The sequence below is a fragment of the Pimephales promelas genome, chromosome 16 (genome assembly GCF_988280905.1).
Source record: "Pimephales promelas chromosome 16, fPimPro1.hap1.1, whole genome shotgun sequence".
Classification (NCBI taxonomy): domain Eukaryota; kingdom Metazoa; phylum Chordata; class Actinopteri; order Cypriniformes; family Leuciscidae; genus Pimephales; species Pimephales promelas.
The window spans coordinates 4786143-4802521 of NC_142784.1; the positions used below are offsets into that span (position 1 = coordinate 4786143).

General features: G+C 47.2%; 1 protein-coding gene and 26 non-coding genes across 27 annotated transcripts in view; 9 read left to right on the forward strand and 18 right to left on the reverse strand.

Moving 5' to 3' along the window:
* The window catches only part of LOC148971945 (uncharacterized), a 443851-nt gene that overhangs the window by 181007 nt on the left and 246465 nt on the right, over positions 1-16379 (forward strand). The window lies entirely within an intron of this gene.
* Positions 1106-1177, reverse strand: trnap-ugg (transfer RNA proline (anticodon UGG)). Its single transcript has one exon. It is a non-coding gene; the product is annotated as a tRNA-Pro (tRNA).
* On the forward strand, positions 1304-1376 carry trnar-ccg (transfer RNA arginine (anticodon CCG)). Its single transcript has one exon. It is a non-coding gene; the product is annotated as a tRNA-Arg (tRNA).
* trnap-cgg (transfer RNA proline (anticodon CGG)) lies at positions 3271-3342 on the reverse strand. The gene has a single exon. It is a non-coding gene; the product is annotated as a tRNA-Pro (tRNA).
* trnap-ugg (transfer RNA proline (anticodon UGG)) lies at positions 4032-4103 on the reverse strand. Its single transcript has one exon. It is a non-coding gene; the product is annotated as a tRNA-Pro (tRNA).
* On the forward strand, positions 4230-4302 carry trnar-ccg (transfer RNA arginine (anticodon CCG)). The gene has a single exon. It is a non-coding gene; the product is annotated as a tRNA-Arg (tRNA).
* On the reverse strand, positions 4722-4793 carry trnap-agg (transfer RNA proline (anticodon AGG)). The gene has a single exon. It is a non-coding gene; the product is annotated as a tRNA-Pro (tRNA).
* trnar-ccg (transfer RNA arginine (anticodon CCG)) lies at positions 4920-4992 on the forward strand. The gene has a single exon. It is a non-coding gene; the product is annotated as a tRNA-Arg (tRNA).
* trnap-agg (transfer RNA proline (anticodon AGG)) lies at positions 5412-5483 on the reverse strand. The gene has a single exon. It is a non-coding gene; the product is annotated as a tRNA-Pro (tRNA).
* Positions 5822-5893, reverse strand: trnap-cgg (transfer RNA proline (anticodon CGG)). The gene has a single exon. It is a non-coding gene; the product is annotated as a tRNA-Pro (tRNA).
* On the reverse strand, positions 6583-6654 carry trnap-ugg (transfer RNA proline (anticodon UGG)). The gene has a single exon. It is a non-coding gene; the product is annotated as a tRNA-Pro (tRNA).
* trnar-ccg (transfer RNA arginine (anticodon CCG)) lies at positions 6781-6853 on the forward strand. Its single transcript has one exon. It is a non-coding gene; the product is annotated as a tRNA-Arg (tRNA).
* trnap-cgg (transfer RNA proline (anticodon CGG)) lies at positions 7683-7754 on the reverse strand. Its single transcript has one exon. It is a non-coding gene; the product is annotated as a tRNA-Pro (tRNA).
* trnap-ugg (transfer RNA proline (anticodon UGG)) lies at positions 8443-8514 on the reverse strand. The gene has a single exon. It is a non-coding gene; the product is annotated as a tRNA-Pro (tRNA).
* On the forward strand, positions 8641-8713 carry trnar-ccg (transfer RNA arginine (anticodon CCG)). Its single transcript has one exon. It is a non-coding gene; the product is annotated as a tRNA-Arg (tRNA).
* On the reverse strand, positions 9542-9613 carry trnap-cgg (transfer RNA proline (anticodon CGG)). The gene has a single exon. It is a non-coding gene; the product is annotated as a tRNA-Pro (tRNA).
* trnap-ugg (transfer RNA proline (anticodon UGG)) lies at positions 10302-10373 on the reverse strand. The gene has a single exon. It is a non-coding gene; the product is annotated as a tRNA-Pro (tRNA).
* On the forward strand, positions 10500-10572 carry trnar-ccg (transfer RNA arginine (anticodon CCG)). Its single transcript has one exon. It is a non-coding gene; the product is annotated as a tRNA-Arg (tRNA).
* trnap-agg (transfer RNA proline (anticodon AGG)) lies at positions 10992-11063 on the reverse strand. The gene has a single exon. It is a non-coding gene; the product is annotated as a tRNA-Pro (tRNA).
* trnap-cgg (transfer RNA proline (anticodon CGG)) lies at positions 11402-11473 on the reverse strand. The gene has a single exon. It is a non-coding gene; the product is annotated as a tRNA-Pro (tRNA).
* trnap-ugg (transfer RNA proline (anticodon UGG)) lies at positions 12162-12233 on the reverse strand. Its single transcript has one exon. It is a non-coding gene; the product is annotated as a tRNA-Pro (tRNA).
* trnar-ccg (transfer RNA arginine (anticodon CCG)) lies at positions 12360-12432 on the forward strand. The gene has a single exon. It is a non-coding gene; the product is annotated as a tRNA-Arg (tRNA).
* trnap-cgg (transfer RNA proline (anticodon CGG)) lies at positions 13261-13332 on the reverse strand. Its single transcript has one exon. It is a non-coding gene; the product is annotated as a tRNA-Pro (tRNA).
* Positions 14021-14092, reverse strand: trnap-ugg (transfer RNA proline (anticodon UGG)). The gene has a single exon. It is a non-coding gene; the product is annotated as a tRNA-Pro (tRNA).
* trnar-ccg (transfer RNA arginine (anticodon CCG)) lies at positions 14219-14291 on the forward strand. The gene has a single exon. It is a non-coding gene; the product is annotated as a tRNA-Arg (tRNA).
* Positions 15120-15191, reverse strand: trnap-cgg (transfer RNA proline (anticodon CGG)). Its single transcript has one exon. It is a non-coding gene; the product is annotated as a tRNA-Pro (tRNA).
* trnap-cgg (transfer RNA proline (anticodon CGG)) lies at positions 15880-15951 on the reverse strand. Its single transcript has one exon. It is a non-coding gene; the product is annotated as a tRNA-Pro (tRNA).

The following is a 16379-nucleotide window of genomic DNA, read 5'->3' on the forward strand; positions in this document are numbered from 1 at the left end:
ACGAGCCTGACGAATCAGGTCTCGGACAATTTTTTTCCAGAGTGGTTTACAAGTTCTAGTTCTATTATTTTTGTAATGTTTTACCCTTTTCTCTAGTTTTAGGCCTAATAACATCTGGAAAAGGCACTACCGATGAAAACTAACCTTGGGACTAATTTGGGTCCATCTGCATTCATGAATGTTGACTAATGTACACTGTCACTTTTCTAAATAAAGAAATTCTGGGCTGAGTTATAGTACAGATGAACACAAGCAGCAGCAAGGATTTCAAGACCACAACAGTTTTGAGTTCAGCTCAGTGCTGCAACGAAATGAGCCAAATGGCTGCATGTTCTGAAACTGCTGGGCTCGTCCAGGATTTGAACCCGCAACCTCTCGCACCCGAAGCGAGAATCATACCCCTAGACCAACGAGCCTGATTAATGAACGTTTGGGCTACTTGCACACACGTGTACAGTCACTGAACGCTGGCCTTTAACAGAATGGGCAGGCACTAGTTTTAATACAAAACGTTTGTCGTTAGGGAGCCGTACTCCCTGGCAGGCAGCGATTGTGAGGACGTTCTGTGAAGGAAATAAACACTTGTCACCTGGCTGACTTTTGGCTAAATTGGAGTACAGATGAAGACAAGCAGCCTTAAGGATTTCAAAAGCACAGAAGTTTTGATTTAGGTTCAGTGCTCCAAAGGAGGGAGCCAACAGTCTGCTCCTGCGGAGACTGCTGGCCTCATCCATGATTTGAACCCTGGACCTCTCGCACCCACAGCGAGAATCATATACCCCTAGACCAACGAGCCTGGCTGATGAAGGGAAGGGCTACTTGCATACACTTGTAAAGTCACCAAACGCCGGCCTCCAACAGAATGGGCGGGAACTGGTTTTAATAGAAAGCGTTTGTGGTTAGGAAGCCGCACTCCCTGGCAGGCAACTATTCAGAGTACGTTCTGTGTAAGGAAATATCCGCTTCTCGTCCGGCTGAATCTTGGCTCTGTAGTAGTACAGGTGAACTCAAGAAGCAGTAAGGATTTTAAAACCACGACAGTTTTAAGGTTTGGCTCAGTGCTGCAAAAGGTCAGAGCCAACTGGCTGCATGTTCCAAAGCCGCTGGGCTCGTCCGGGATTTGAACCCGGGACCTCTCGCACCCAAAGCGAGAATCATACCCCTAGACCAACGAGCCTCGTCGAAAGCAAGTCTTTCGGGAGGGCGCCACAAATTCATTGAAGTTCACCTCAAAGACGGAACCCGACCTGAAAGAAACCACTTGAAGTCATTTTACAGATCAAACGCAAAGCTTGGCAGACAAGGCCCAGTGGCCTAATGGATAAGGCATCAGCCTCCGGAGCTGGAGATTGTGGGTTCAAGTCCCACCTGGGTCGAATTAATGGGCTACATTTAAGATTGCCGTTCGACAAATTCAAAAGCAAGCCTTTAGCCATGATGAAAGCAAGATCTGAATTAGCGTAGAACCAGACAAACTTCTGATAGCTGTGTTGAGTTTTTGTGTGCGTCACTCGGTTCTGATCTGTCCTGCCCGTGCATCAGCCCTACCAGAGCAACAAGTATACCTGTGCTCAGCGTTTCTGCCAAAGAGCGGTAATTCAATTAAGTCAAGTCAAGTCACATTTATTTATATAGCGCTTTTCACAATACAGATTGTATCAAAGCAGCTTCACAGTGATAACATGTAAGTAGCACAACACAGATCAACAACATTGCTAAACACTAAATAAATAACCCCAACTGAGCAAGCTCAAAGCAAGCCAAAAGCAAGGCGACAGTGGCAAGGAACCAAACTCCATCAGATTGGATGGAGAAAAAACCTTGGGAGAACCCAGGCTCAGTCGGGGGCCAATTCTCCTCTGGCTTACATTCATATTGTTTAAATATAAATATTAAATATAAATATTGTTTATGAATCAAACGGCGCCATAACATATCGCAGGCGTTGAGTCGTCTCATCACAGGGGTTGAGTCGTCTCATCACAGGCGTTGGGGCATCCGAAATCCCCGTGAGAGGCTGGACACAAAACTGGACCTGACGAACGCCATTTTTCTCGGGACAAGCGTCCCGAGATAACAGCAGAAAGGTAGATGGGAAATAATTAGCATAGCTGATGTTCATAATAATTTCCGTTATAACTCACAAACTCTCCGTAACCCGAACTCTCCGCAACCCAACCATACGCGCCGACCCGTTTGTCTAAGAGGCTGTCGAGCCCCACTGGTGCGTTAAGCAGTTTCAGTGGCAAACGGTTCTGTATGGCATAACAGAGGACTAGAAGGTAAGCATTATGTGAATGCTTGACTAAAGAGATGCGTCTTTAATCTAGTTTTAAACTGTGTCAGCGAGTCAGAGGCTCGGACCGTATCGGGAAGGCCATTCCAGAGTTTTGGAGCTAAATGCGAGAACGCCCTCCCTCCTTTACTGGACTTCGATATCCTAGGAATGACCAGAAGCCTTGAATTTAGTGATCTTAAGGAACGCGGTGGATTGTAGGGCGAAAGAAGGTCCGTTAAGTACATAGGTGCTAAACCATTTAGGGCTTTATAGGTCAGTAGTAGCATTTTGTAGTTGATGCGGAACTTAATAGGTAACCAGTGTAGAGATGATAAAATCGGTGTTATATGATCATATTTTCTTGACCTAGTAAGAACTCTAGCAGCTGCGTTAAGAGCGATATAAAATAGTTTGTATCCCACTACGACAGCTACAGGCCTGCAAACACTTAAATTTGGCCGATGCATGTGACGTCAAGTACTATGTGGCTTGCAATAAATGGCAAGATATGAAGTGGCTGATAGAGAAAAGCAGCAACAGCAAACAGAGTCAGAGAATCCTTGAACTCACACTAAAGGTGACAGGGCTCGTCCGGGATTTGAACCCGGGACCTCTCGCACCCTAAGCGAGAATCATACCCCTAGACCAACGAGGCTGACGGATCAGGTCTCGGACAATTTTTTTCCAGAGTGGTTTACAAGTTCTAGTTCTATTATTTTTGTAATGTTTTACCCTTTTCTCTAGTTTTAGGCCTAATAACATCTGGCAAAGGCACTACCGATGAAAACTAACCTTGGGACTAATTTGGGTCCATCTGCATTCATGAATGTTGACTAATGTACACTGTCACTTTTCTAAATAAAGAAATTCTGGGCTGAGTTATAGTACAGATGAACACAAGCAGCAGCAAGGATTTCAAGACCACAACAGTTTTGAGTTCAGCTCAGTGCTCTAACGAAATGAGCCAAATGGCTGCTTGTTCTGAAACTGCTGGGCTCGTCCGGGATTTGAACCCGGGACCTCTCGCACCCGAAGCGAGAATCATACCCCTAGACCAACGAGCCTGATTAATGAACGTTTGGGCTACTTGCACACACTTGTACAGTCACTGAACGCTGGCCTTTAACAGAATGGGCAGGCACTAGTTTTAATACAAAACGTTTGTCGTTAGGGAGCCGTACTCCCTGGCAGGCAGCGATTGTGAGGACGTTCTGTGAAGGAAATAAACACTTGTCACCTGGCTGACTTTTGGCTAAATTGGAGTACAGATGAAGACAAGCAGCCTTAAGGATTTCAAAAGCACAGAAGTTTTGATTTAGGTTCAGTGCTCCAAAGGAGGGAGCCAACAGGCTGCTCCTGCGGAGACTGCTGGCCTCATCCGTGATTTGAACCCTGGACCTCTCGCACCCACAGCGAGAATCATATACCCCTAGACCAACGAGCCTGGCTGATGAAGGGAAGGGCTACTTGCATACACTTGTAAAGTCACCAAACGCCGGCCTCCAACAGAATGGGCAGGAACTGGTTTTAATAGAAAGCGTTTGTGGTTAGGAAGCCGCACTCCCTGGCAGGCAACTATTCAGAGTACGTTCTGTGTAAGGAAATATCCGCTTCTCGTCCGGCTGAATCTTGGCTCTGTAGTAGTACAGGTGAACTCAAGAAGCAGTAAGGATTTTAAAACCACGACAGTTTTAAGGTTTGGCTCAGTGCTGCAAAAGGTCAGAGCCAACTGGCTGCTTGTTCCAAAGCCGCTGGGCTCGTCCGGGATTTGAACCCGGGACCTCTCGCACCCAAAGCGAGAATCATACCCCTAGACCAACGAGCCTCGTCGAAAGCAAGTCTTTCGGGAGGGCGCCACAAATTCATTGAAGTTCACCTCAAAGACGGAACCCGACCTGAAAGAAACCACTTGAAGTCATTTTACAGATCAAACGCGAAGCTTGGAAGACAAGGCCCAGTGGCCTAATGGATAAGGCATCAGCCTCCGGAGCTGAAGATTGTGGGTTCAAGTCCCACCTGGGTCGAATTAATGGGCTACATTTAAGATTGCCGTTCGACAAATTCAAAAGCAAGCCTTTAGCCATGATGACAGCAAGATCTGAATTAGCGTAGAACCAGACAAACTTCTGATAGCTGTGTTGGGTTTTTGTGTGCGTCACTCTGTTCTGATCTGTCCTGCCCGTGCATCAGCCCTACCAGAGCAACAAGTATACCTGTGCTCAGCGTTTCTGCCAAAGAGCGGTAATTCAATTAAGAGCGATATAAAATAGTTTGTATCCCACTACGACAGCTACAGGCCTGCAAACACTTAAATTTGGCCGATGCATGTGACGTCAAGTACTATGTGGCTGGCAATAAATGGCAAGATATGAAGTGGCTGATAGAGAAAAGCAGCAACAGCAAACAGAGTCAGAGAATCCTTGAACTCACACTAAAGGTGACAGGGCTCGTCCGGGATTTGAACCCGGGACCTCTCGCACCCTAAGCGAGAATCATACCCCTAGACCAACGAGCCTCGTCGAAAGCAAGTCTTTCGGGAGGGCGCCACAAATTCATTGAAGTTCACCTCAAAGACGGAACCCGACCTGAAAGAAACCACTTGAAGTCATTTTACAGATCAAACGCGAAGCTTGGAAGACAAGGCCCAGTGGCCTAATGGATAAGGCATCAGCCTCCGGAGCTGAAGATTGTGGGTTCAAGTCCCACCTGGGTCGAATTAATGGGCTACATTTAAGATTGCCGTTCGACAAATTCAAAAGCAAGCCTTTAGCCATGATGACAGCAAGATCTGAATTAGCGTAGAACCAGACAAACTTCTGATAGCTGTGTTGGGTTTTTGTGTGCGTCACTCTGTTCTGATCTGTCCTGCCCGTGCATCAGCCCTACCAGAGCAACAAGTATACCTGTGCTCAGCGTTTCTGCCAAAGAGCGGTAATTCAATTAAGAGCGATATAAAATAGTTTGTATCCCACTACGACAGCTACAGGCCTGCAAACACTTAAATTTGGCCGATGCATGTGACGTCAAGTACTATGTGGCTGGCAATAAATGGCAAGATATGAAGTGGCTGATAGAGAAAAGCAGCAACAGCAAACAGAGTCAGAGAATCCTTGAACTCACACTAAAGGTGACAGGGCTCGTCCGGGATTTGAACCCGGGACCTCTCGCACCCTAAGCGAGAATCATACCCCTAGACCAACGAGCCTGACGGATCAGGTCTCGGACAATTTTTTTTCCAGAGTGGTTTACAAGTTCTAGTTCTATTATTTTTGTAATGTTTTACCCTTTTCTCTAGTTTTAGGCCTAATAACATCTGGCAAAGGCACTACCGATGAAAACTAACCTTGGGACTAATTTGGGTCCATCTGCATTCATGAATGTTGACTAATGTACACTGTCACTTTTCTAAATAAAGAAATTCTGGGCTGAGTTATAGTACAGATGAACACAAGCAGCAGCAAGGATTTCAAGACCACAACAGTTTTGAGTTCAGCTCAGTGCTGCAACGAAATGAGCCAAATGGCTGCTTGTTCTGAAACTGCTGGGCTCGTCCGGGATTTGAACCCGGGACCTCTCGCACCCGAAGCGAGAATCATACCCCTAGACCAACGAGCCTGATTAATGAACGTTTGGGCTACTTGCACACACTTGTACAGTCACTGAACGCTGGCCTTTAACAGAATGGGCAGGCACTAGTTTTAATACAAAACGTTTGTCGTTAGGGAGCCGTACTCCCTGGCAGGCAGCGATTGTGAGGACGTTCTGTGAAGGAAATAAACACTTGTCACCTGGCTGACTTTTGGCTAAATTGGAGTACAGATGAAGACAAGCAGCCTTAAGGATTTCAAAAGCACAGAAGTTTTGATTTAGGTTCAGTGCTCCAAAGGAGGGAGCCAACAGGCTGCTCCTGCGGAGACTGCTGGCCTCATCCGTGATTTGAACCCTGGACCTCTCGCACCCACAGCGAGAATCATATACCCCTAGACCAACGAGCCTGGCTGATGAAGGGAAGGGCTACTTGCATACACTTGTAAAGTCACCAAACGCCGGCCTCCAACAGAATGGGCGGGAACTGGTTTTAATAGAAAGCGTTTGTGGTTAGGAAGCCGCACTTCCTGGCAGGCAACTATTCAGAGTACGTTCTGTGTAAGGAAATATCCGCTTCTCGTCCGGCTGAATCTTGGCTCTGTAGTAGTACAGGTGAACTCAAGAAGCAGTAAGGATTTTAAAACCACGACAGTTTTAAGGTTTGGCTCAGTGCTGCAAAAGGTCAGAGCCAACTGGCTGCTTGTTCCAAAGCCGCTGGGCTCGTCCGGGATTTGAACCCGGGACCTCTCGCACCCAAAGCGAGAATCATACCCCTAGACCAACGAGCCTCGTCGAAAGCAAGTCTTTCGGGAGGGCGCCACAAATTCATTGAAGTTCACCTCAAAGACGGAACCCGACCTGAAAGAAACCACTTGAAGTCATTTTACAGATCAAACGCGAAGCTTGGAAGACAAGGCCCAGTGGCCTAATGGATAAGGCATCAGCCTCCGGAGCTGAAGATTGTGGGTTCAAGTCCCACCTGGGTCGAATTAATGGGCTACATTTAAGATTGCCGTTCGACAAATTCAAAAGCAAGCCTTTAGCCATGATGACAGCAAGATCTGAATTAGCGTAGAACCAGACAAACTTCTGATAGCTGTGTTGGGTTTTTGTGTGCGTCACTCTGTTCTGATCTGTCCTGCCCGTGCATCAGCCCTACCAGAGCAACAAGTATACCTGTGCTCAGCGTTTCTGCCAAAGAGCGGTAATTCAATTAAGAGCGATATAAAATAGTTTGTATCCCACTACGACAGCTACAGGCCTGCAAACACTTAAATTTGGCCGATGCATGTGACGTCAAGTACTATGTGGCTGGCAATAAATGGCAAGATATGAAGTGGCTGATAGAGAAAAGCAGCAACAGCAAACAGAGTCAGAGAATCCTTGAACTCACACTAAAGGTGACAGGGCTCATCCGGGATTTGAACCCGGGACCTCTCGCACCCTAAGCGAGAATCATACCCCTAGACCAACGAGCCTGACGGATCAGGTCTCGGACAATTTTTTTTCCAGAGTGGTTTACAAGTTCTAGTTCTATTATTTTTGTAATGTTTTACCCTTTTCTCTAGTTTTAGGCCTAATAACATCTGGCAAAGGCACTACCGATGAAAACTAACCTTGGGACTAATTTGGGTCCATCTGCATTCATGAATGTTGACTAATGTACACTGTCACTTTTCTAAATAAAGAAATTCTGGGCTGAGTTATAGTACAGATGAACACAAGCAGCAGCAAGGATTTCAAGACCACAACAGTTTTGAGTTCAGCTCAGTGCTGCAACGAAATGAGCCAAATGGCTGCTTGTTCTGAAACTGCTGGGCTCGTCCGGGATTTGAACCCGGGACCTCTCGCACCCGAAGCGAGAATCATACCCCTAGACCAACGAGCCTGATTAATGAACGTTTGGGCTACTTGCACACACTTGTACAGTCACTGAACGCTGGCCTTTAACAGAATGGGCAGGCACTAGTTTTAATACAAAACGTTTGTCGTTAGGGAGCCGTACTCCCTGGCAGGCAGCGATTGTGAAGATGTTCTGTGAAGGAAATAAACACTTGTCACCTGGCTGACTTTTGGCTAAATTGGAGTACAGATGAAGACAAGCAGCCTTAAGGATTTCAAAAGCACAGAAGTTTTGATTTAGGTTCAGTGCTCCAAAGGAGGGAGCCAACAGGCTGCTCCTGCGGAGACTGCTGGCCTCATCCGTGATTTGAACCCTGGACCTCTCGCACCCACAGCGAGCATCATAGACCCCTAGACCAACGAGCCTGGCTGATGAAGGGAAGGGCTACTTGCATACACTTGTAAAGTCACCAAACGCCGGCCTCCAACAGAATGGGCGGGAACTGGTTTTAATAGAAAGCGTTTGTGGTTAGGAAGCCGCACTCCCTGGCAGGCAACTATTCAGAGTACGTTCTGTGTAAGGAAATATCCGCTTCTCGTCCGGCTGAATCTTGGCTCTGTAGTAGTACAGGTGAACTCAAGAAGCAGTAAGGATTTTAAAACCACGACAGTTTTGAGTTTGGCTCAGTGCTGCAAAAGGTCAGAGCCAACTGGCTGCTTGTTCCAAAGCCACTGGGCTCGTCCGGGATTCGAACCCGGGACCTCTCGCACCCAAAGCGAGAATCATACCCCTAGACCAACGAGCCTCGTCGAAAGCAAGTCTTTCGGGAGGGCGCCACAAATTCATTGAAGTTCACCTCAAAGACGGAACCCGACCTGAAAGAAACCACTTGAAGTCATTTTACAGATCAAACGCAAAGCTTGGCAGACAAGGCCCAGTGGCCTAATGGATAAGGCATCAGCCTCCGGAGCTGGAGATTGTGGGTTCAACTCCCACCTGGGTCGAATTAATGGGCTACATTTAAGATTGCCGTTCGACAAATTCAAAAGCAAGCCTTTAGCCATGATGACAGCAAGATCTGAATTAGCGTAGAACCAGACAAACTTCTGATAGCTGTGTTGGGTTTTTGTGTGCGTCACTCTGTTCTGATCTGTCCTGCCCGTGCATCAGCCCTACCAGAGCAACAAGTATACCTGTGCTCAGCGTTTCTGCCAAAGAGCGGTAATTCAATTAAGAGCGATATAAAATAGTTTGTATCCCACTACGACAGCTACAGGCCTGCAAACACTTAAATTTGGCCGATGCATGTGACGTCAAGTACTATGTGGCTTGCAATAAATGGCAAGATATGAAGTGGCTGATAGAGAAAAGCAGCAACAGCAAACAGAGTCAGAGAATCCTTGAACTCACACTAAAGGTGACAGGGCTCGTCCGGGACTTGAACCCGGGACCTCTCGCACCCTAAGCGAGAATCATACCCCTAGACCAACGAGCCTGACGGATCAGGCCTCGGACTATTTTTTTCCAGAGTGGTTTACAAGTTCTAGTTCTATTATTTTTGTAATGTTTTACCCTTTTCTCTAGTTTTAGGCCTAATAACATCTGGTAAAGGCACTACCGATGAAAACTAACCTTGGGACTAATTTGGGTCCATCTGCATTCATGAATGTTGACTAATGTACACTGTCACTTTTCTAAATAAAGAAATTCTGGGCTGAGTTATAGTACAGATGAACACAAGCAGCAGCAAGGATTTCAAGACCACAACAGTTTTGAGTTCAGCTCAGTGCTGCAACGAAATGAGCCAAATGGCTGCTTGTTCTGAAAGTGCTGGGCTCGTCCGGGATTTGATCCCGGGACCTCTCGCACCCGAAGCGAGAATCATACCCCTAGACCAACGAGCCTGATTAATGAACGTTTGGGCTACTTGCACACACTTGTACAGTCACTGAACGCTGGCCTTTAACAGAATGGGCAGGCACTAGTTTTAATACAAAACGTTTGTCGTTAGGGAGCCGTACTCCCTGGCAGGCAGCGATTGTGAGGACGTTCTGTGAAGGAAATAAACACTTGTCACCTGGCTGACTTTTGGCCAAATTGGAGTACAGATGAAGACAAGCAGCCTTAAGGATTTCAAAAGCACAGAAGTTTTGATTTAGGTTCAGTGCTCCAAAGGAGGGAGCCAACAGGCTGCTCCTGCGGAGACTGCTGGCCTCATCCGTGATTTGAACCCTGGACCTCTCGCACCCACAGCGAGAATCATATACCCCTAGACCAACGAGCCTGGCTGATGAAGGGAAGGGCTACTTGCATACACTTGTAAAGTCACCAAACGCCGGCCTCCAACAGAATGGGCGGGAACTGGTTTTAATAGAAAGCGTTTGTGGTTAGGAAGCCACACTCCCTGGCAGGCAACTATTCAGAGTACGTTCTGTGTAAGGAAATATCCGCTTCTCGTCCGGCTGAATCTTGGCTCTGTAGTAGTACAGGTGAACTCAAGAAGCAGTAAGGATTTTAAAACCACGACAGTTTTGAGTTTGGCTCAGTGCTGCAGAAGGTCAGAGCCAACTGGCTGCTTGTTCCAAAGCCGCTGGGCTCGTCCGGGATTTGAACCCGGGACCTCTCGCACCCAAAGCGAGAATCATACCCCTAGACCAACGAGCCTCGTCGAAAGCAAGTCTTTCGGGAGGGCGCCACAAATTCATTGAAGTTCACCTCAAAGACGGAACCCGACCTGAAAGAAACCACTTGAAGTCATTTTACAGATCAAAAGCGAAGCTTGGCAGACAAGGCCCAGTGGCCTAATGGATAAGGCATAAGCCTCCGGAGCTGGAGATTGTGGGTTCAAGTCCCACCTGGGTCGAATTAAGGGGCTACATTTAAGATTGCCGTTCGACAAATTCAAAAGCAAGCCTTTAGCCATGATGACAGCAAGATCTGAATTAGCGTAGAACCAGACAAACTTCTGATAGCTGTGTTGGGTTTTTGTGTGCGTCACTCTGTTCTGATCTGTCCTGCCCGTGCATCAGCCCTACCAGAGAAACAAGTATACCTGTGCTCAGCGTTTCTGCCAAAGAGCGGTAATTCAATTAAGAGCGATATAAAATAGTTTGTATCCCACTACGACAGCTACAGGCCTGCAAACACTTAAATTTGGCCGATGCATGTGACGTCAAGTACTATGTGGCTGGCAATAAATGGCAAGATATGAAGTGGCTGATAGAGAAAAGCAGCAACAGCAAACAGAGTCAGAGAATCCTTGAACTCACACTAAAGGTGACAGGGCTCGTCCGGGATTTGAACCCGGGACCTCTCGCACCCTAAGCGAGAATCATACCCCTAGACCAACGAGCCTGACGGATCAGGTCTCGGACAATTTTTTTTCCAGAGTGGTTTACAAGTTCTAGTTCTATTATTTTTGTAATGTTTTACCCTTTTCTCTAGTTTTAGGCCTAATAACATCTGGCAAAGGCACTACCGATGAAAACTAACCTTGGGACTAATTTGGGTCCATCTGCATTCATGAATGTTGACTAATGTACACTGTCACTTTTCTAAATAAAGAAATTCTGGGCTGAGTTATAGTACAGATGAACACAAGCAGCAGCAAGGATTTCAAGACCACAACAGTTTTGAGTTCAGCTCAGTGCTGCAACGAAATGAGCCAAATGGCTGCTTGTTCTGAAACTGCTGGGCTCGTCCGGGATTTGAACCCGGGACCTCTCGCACCCGAAGCGAGAATCATACCCCTAGACCAACGAGCCTGATTAATGAACGTTTGGGCTACTTGCACACACTTGTACAGTCACTGAACGCTGGCCTTTAACAGAATGGGCAGGCACTAGTTTTAATACAAAACGTTTGTCGTTAGGGAGCCGTACTCCCTGGCAGGCAGCGATTGTGAAGATGTTCTGTGAAGGAAATAAACACTTGTCACCTGGCTGACTTTTGGCTAAATTGGAGTACAGATGAAGACAAGCAGCCTTAAGGATTTCAAAAGCACAGAAGTTTTGATTTAGGTTCAGTGCTCCAAAGGAGGGAGCCAACAGGCTGCTCCTGCGGAGACTGCTGGCCTCATCCGTGATTTGAACCCTGGACCTCTCGCACCCACAGCGAGCATCATAGACCCCTAGACCAACGAGCCTGGCTGATGAAGGGAAGGGCTACTTGCATACACTTGTAAAGTCACCAAACGCCGGCCTCCAACAGAATGGGCGGGAACTGGTTTTAATAGAAAGCGTTTGTGGTTAGGAAGCCGCACTCCCTGGCAGGCAACTATTCAGAGTACGTTCTGTGTAAGGAAATATCCGCTTCTCGTCCGGCTGAATCTTGGCTCTGTAGTAGTACAGGTGAACTCAAGAAGCAGTAAGGATTTTAAAACCACGACAGTTTTGAGTTTGGCTCAGTGCTGCAAAAGGTCAGAGCCAACTGGCTGCTTGTTCCAAAGCCACTGGGCTCGTCCGGGATTCGAACCCGGGACCTCTCGCACCCAAAGCGAGAATCATACCCCTAGACCAACGAGCCTCGTCGAAAGCAAGTCTTTCGGGAGGGCGCCACAAATTCATTGAAGTTCACCTCAAAGACGGAACCCGACCTGAAAGAAACCACTTGAAGTCATTTTACAGATCAAACGCAAAGCTTGGCAGACAAGGCCCAGTGGCCTAATGGATAAGGCATCAGCCTCCGGAGCTGGAGATTGTGGGTTCAACTCCCACCTGGGTCGAATTAATGGGCTACATTTAAGATTGCCGTTCGACAAATTCAAAAGCAAGCCTTTAGCCATGATGACAGCAAGATCTGAATTAGCGTAGAACCAGACAAACTTCTGATAGCTGTGTTGGGTTTTTGTGTGCGTCACTCTGTTCTGATCTGTCCTGCCCGTGCATCAGCCCTACCAGAGCAACAAGTATACCTGTGCTCAGCGTTTCTGCCAAAGAGCGGTAATTCAATTAAGAGCGATATAAAATAGTTTGTATCCCACTACGACAGCTACAGGCCTGCAAACACTTAAATTTGGCCGATGCATGTGACGTCAAGTACTATGTGGCTTGCAATAAATGGCAAGATATGAAGTGGCTGATAGAGAAAAGCAGCAACAGCAAACAGAGTCAGAGAATCCTTGAACTCACACTAAAGGTGACAGGGCTCGTCCGGGACTTGAACCCGGGACCTCTCGCACCCTAAGCGAGAATCATACCCCTAGACCAACGAGCCTGACGGATCAGGCCTCGGACTATTTTTTTCCAGAGTGGTTTACAAGTTCTAGTTCTATTATTTTTGTAATGTTTTACCCTTTTCTCTAGTTTTAGGCCTAATAACATCTGGTAAAGGCACTACCGATGAAAACTAACCTTGGGACTAATTTGGGTCCATCTGCATTCATGAATGTTGACTAATGTACACTGTCACTTTTCTAAATAAAGAAATTCTGGGCTGAGTTATAGTACAGATGAACACAAGCAGCAGCAAGGATTTCAAGACCACAACAGTTTTGAGTTCAGCTCAGTGCTGCAACGAAATGAGCCAAATGGCTGCTTGTTCTGAAAGTGCTGGGCTCGTCCGGGATTTGATCCCGGGACCTCTCGCACCCGAAGCGAGAATCATACCCCTAGACCAACGAGCCTGATTAATGAACGTTTGGGCTACTTGCACACACTTGTACAGTCACTGAACGCTGGCCTTTAACAGAATGGGCAGGCACTAGTTTTAATACAAAACGTTTGTCGTTAGGGAGCCGTACTCCCTGGCAGGCAGCGATTGTGAGGACGTTCTGTGAAGGAAATAAACACTTGTCACCTGGCTGACTTTTGGCCAAATTGGAGTACAGATGAAGACAAGCAGCCTTAAGGATTTCAAAAGCACAGAAGTTTTGATTTAGGTTCAGTGCTCCAAAGGAGGGAGCCAACAGGCTGCTCCTGCGGAGACTGCTGGCCTCATCCGTGATTTGAACCCTGGACCTCTCGCACCCACAGCGAGAATCATATACCCCTAGACCAACGAGCCTGGCTGATGAAGGGAAGGGCTACTTGCATACACTTGTAAAGTCACCAAACGCCGGCCTCCAACAGAATGGGCGGGAACTGGTTTTAATAGAAAGCGTTTGTGGTTAGGAAGCCACACTCCCTGGCAGGCAACTATTCAGAGTACGTTCTGTGTAAGGAAATATCCGCTTCTCGTCCGGCTGAATCTTGGCTCTGTAGTAGTACAGGTGAACTCAAGAAGCAGTAAGGATTTTAAAACCACGACAGTTTTGAGTTTGGCTCAGTGCTGCAGAAGGTCAGAGCCAACTGGCTGCTTGTTCCAAAGCCGCTGGGCTCGTCCGGGATTTGAACCCGGGACCTCTCGCACCCAAAGCGAGAATCATACCCCTAGACCAACGAGCCTCGTCGAAAGCAAGTCTTTCGGGAGGGCGCCACAAATTCATTGAAGTTCACCTCAAAGACGGAACCCGACCTGAAAGAAACCACTTGAAGTCATTTTACAGATCAAAAGCGAAGCTTGGCAGACAAGGCCCAGTGGCCTAATGGATAAGGCATAAGCCTCCGGAGCTGGAGATTGTGGGTTCAAGTCCCACCTGGGTCGAATTAAGGGGCTACATTTAAGATTGCCGTTCGACAAATTCAAAAGCAAGCCTTTAGCCATGATGACAGCAAGATCTGAATTAGCGTAGAACCAGACAAACTTCTGATAGCTGTGTTGGGTTTTTGTGTGCGTCACTCTGTTCTGATCTGTCCTGCCCGTGCATCAGCCCTACCAGAGAAACAAGTATACCTGTGCTCAGCGTTTCTGCCAAAGAGCGGTAATTCAATTAAGAGCGATATAAAATAGTTTGTATCCCACTACGACAGCTACAGGCCTGCAAACACTTAAATTTGGCCGATGCATGTGACGTCAAGTACTATGTGGCTTGCAATAAATGGCAAGATATGAAGTGGCTGATAGAGAAAAGCAGCAACAGCAAACAGAGTCAGAGAATCCTTGAACTCACACTAAAGGTGACAGGGCTCGTCCGGGATTTGAACCCGGGACCTCTCGCACCCTAAGCGAGAATCATACCCCTAGACCAACGAGGCTGACGGATCAGGTCTCGGACAATTTTTTTCCAGAGTGGTTTACAAGTTCTAGTTCTATTATTTTTGTAATGTTTTACCCTTTTCTCTAGTTTTAGGCCTAATAACATCTGGCAAAGGCACTACCGATGAAAACTAACCTTGGGACTAATTTGGGTCCATCTGCATTCATGAATGTTGACTAATGTACACTGTCACTTTTCTAAATAAAGAAATTCTGGGCTGAGTTATAGTACAGATGAACACAAGCAGCAGCAAGGATTTCAAGACCACAACAGTTTTGAGTTCAGCTCAGTGCTGCAACGAAATGAGCCAAATGGCTGCTTGTTCTGAAACTGCTGGGCTCGTCCGGGATTTGAACCCGGGACCTCTCGCACCCGAAGCGAGAATCATACCCCTAGACCAACGAGCCTGATTAATGAACGTTTGGGCTACTTGCACACACTTGTACAGTCACTGAACGCTGGCCTTTAACAGAATGGGCAGGCACTAGTTTTAATACAAAACGTTTGTCGTTAGGGAGCCGTACTCCCTGGCAGGCAGCGATTGTGAAGACGTTCTGTGAAGGAAATAAACACTTGTCACCTGGCTGACTTTTGGCTAAATTGGAGTACAGATGAAGACAAGCAGCCTTAAGGATTTCAAAAGCACAGAAGTTTTGATTTAGGTTCAGTGCTCCAAAGGAGGGAGCCAACAGGCTGCTCCTGCGGAGACTGCTGGCCTCATCCGTGATTTGAACCCTGGACCTCTCGCACCCACAGCGAGCATCATAGACCCCTAGACCAACGAGCTTGGCTGATGAAGGGAAGGGCTACTTGCATACACTTGTAAAGTCACCAAACGCCGGCCTCCAACAGAATGGGCGGGAACTGGTTTTAATAGAAAGCGTTTGTGGTTAGGAAGCCGCACTCCCTGGCAGGCAACTATTCAGAGTACGTTCTGTGTAAGGAAATATCCGCTTCTCGTCCGGCTGAATCTTGGCTCTGTAGTAGTACAGGTGAACTCAAGAAGCAGTAAGGATTTTAAAACCACGACAGTTTTGAGTTTGGCTCAGTGCTGCAAAAGGTCAGAGCCAACTGGCTGCTTGTTCCAAAGCCGCTGGGCTCGTCCGGGATTTGAACCCGGGACCTCTCGCACCCGAAGCGAGAATCATACCCCTAGACCAACGAGCCTGATTAATGAACGTTTGGGCTACTTGCACACACTTGTACAGTCACTGAACGCTGGCCTTTAACAGAATGGGCAGGCACTAGTTTTAATACAAAACGTTTGTCGTTAGGGAGCCGTACTCCCTGGCAGGCAGCGATTGTGAGGACGTTCTGTGAAGGAAATAAACACTTGTCACCTGGCTGACTTTTGGCTAAATTGGAGTACAGATGAAGACAAGCAGCCTTAAGGATTTCAAAAGCACAGAAGTTTTGATTTAGGTTCAGTGCTCCAAAGGAGGGAGCCAACAGGCTGCTCCTGCGGAGACTGCTGGCCTCATCCGTGATTTGAACCCTGGACCTCTCGCACCCACAGCGAGAATCATATACCCCTAGACCAACGAGCCTGGCTGATGAAGGGAAGGGCTACTTGCATACACTTGTAAAGTCACCAA